The sequence below is a fragment of the Canis aureus genome, chromosome 13 (genome assembly GCF_053574225.1).
Source record: "Canis aureus isolate CA01 chromosome 13, VMU_Caureus_v.1.0, whole genome shotgun sequence".
Lineage (NCBI taxonomy): Eukaryota > Metazoa > Chordata > Mammalia > Carnivora > Canidae > Canis > Canis aureus.
Window position 1 is genome coordinate 24,061,145 of NC_135623.1, and position 2,078 is coordinate 24,063,222.

Here is a 2,078-nt window from a genome sequence, read left to right on the forward strand (position 1 = left end):
ACAAATCAAGGGAGAATTTTTGTCTTCCAGGACAGGAAGAAAAATCAACAACAAAAAAAAACCCCTTTTATAATTGGAAAGATCCTAGTACGTGCCCTCTACTGCCACCTTAATATGATACAATTGCTATGGGAAACAAATGGACGGAACTTCCAGGTACATTCAGAACTGATAAAGTCTATACTGTACAATGACTATACATAAACAGCAGTCCTTCCACCTAGATGCCAAATGTGATAGCCAAGAGTAGATTTCTAAGGAAATAAGACATATAAAAGTTAAGCTATGGTTCAATAACAACAAACTGGGGGTAATTTTAGGTGTCAAAGTGTAAGGCTCTTCCCCATGCTATGGAGCTGAATCCAACAGGCTGTATAGACAGAAAGCATTTTTTACATGGCAAGTAAAATGACTGGTCATATAATGAACCAAAGAGCCATTTTAGTCATCACTTTATGCTACCATAAACAAGCACAAAAAGGAATATTCTTTGTGCTCCATCTTTGTATCTCAGTCAGACAAATCTTTTTGGTATGTCTTAATGGAAGTAATACTTCATTTGATATTCTTATCAATATTACTAATTACAACAAATTAATTTTACATTATACTTTAGAAATAAATTTCAATTTTATACTCCTAATGTGTAATCTAATATCTTGACCCAGTTTACTGATTGCCCTCACATCATGTTTTGATATATATTATTATTTATATCTTATCAAAATGAAATCATACTCTTAGGGAAGAGGCTATAATGACCACAGCTTTGTTGCTTTAACAGAAACCTCACTGTTTATCACTTTATCAAAAAAATGGTCAAGAATTTAGTGTTTTCAAGAAGAACCATCATACTCTATTAAGGTGCAATAACCAAGTCATCTCCATGCCTTCCAGACCAATGACTGCGTCCAGCACAGAAACCACCAACTCCATTAGCCACTTCATCCTCCTGGGCTTTCCCTCAAGCCCAGAAATGCAGCTGCTCTACTTTGGGCTCTTCTCAGTAGTCTACACCCTGACCCTGATGGGGAACACAGCCATTGTCTGTGCTGTGCACTGGGACCGGCATCTTCACACTCCCATGTACATCTTCTTGGGGAATTTCTCTCTTCTGGAAATATGTTATGTCACCAGGACCGTTCCCTATATGTCAGCCAATTTCCTGTCCACAAGCAAGTCTATCTCCTTTGTGTGCTGTTTCACACAGTTCTATTTCTTCTTCTCTTCGGGGTGTGATGAAGGCTTCTTCCTTTGCATCATGGCCTTTGACAGGTACCTTGCCATTTGTCATCCTCTCCATTACCCACGCATCATGACTAAGCAGCTATACACTGGCCTTGTCATCTTCGGGTGGTCGAGTGGGTTCTTCCTCTTCCTAACCCCAGTTGTTCTCATTTCACAGTTGCCCTACTGTGGCCCAAATACCATCAACCATTTTTTATGTGACCCCGTCCCACTGATGATTCTGTCCTGTTCTGAAGATTCCATCACTCAGCTCATTTACTCTACTTTCAATGCTATTTTCATGATTAGCACCTTTCTCTTTCTCTTTTGCTTCTATGCTCTGGTGATTGTGGCTGTGCTACGGATGCCCTCAGGAGCAAGCAAACAGCAAGGCTTTCTCCACTTGTGCTTCTCATCTGGCAGTGGTGATCCTGTTTTTTGGCTCCATTATGGTGATGTATGTTAGTCCTGCATCAAGACACCTAGTGCAAGTGCAGAAAATTGTGACATTACTTTATTCTGTAATAACACCTCTCTGTAAACCTCTAATTTATAGCCTCAACAACAAGGAGATGAAGATCTCCCTAATGAAAGTCTTTGGGACTGAAATACCTGTCCGTAAAATATAAATCAGAAGTCAGAGTGAATCAAATTCTACCACAACCTATCTTAATAACATATGAGCAAGATAATTTTCTAAAGAATTCAATAATTTTGGTTAGGGAACTATTACAATAAAGCCCACCATCATTTTAATATATCCCTCACTACATGATGGGCTAGTTTTCTTTAAGAAATAAAACTGTATTAGTCTCTTAAAAAAATGGTGTTGGGAAAATTGGCCAACCACA

The 2,078-nt window shown here is 38.7% G+C and overlaps 1 pseudogene; it reads left to right on the plus strand.

The window, feature by feature from the left end:
* The first annotated feature begins 901 nt into the window (after positions 1–901).
* LOC144282719 (olfactory receptor 11G2-like) lies at positions 902–1,856 on the plus strand (annotated as a pseudogene).
* The last annotated feature ends 222 nt before the right edge of the window (positions 1,857–2,078 follow it).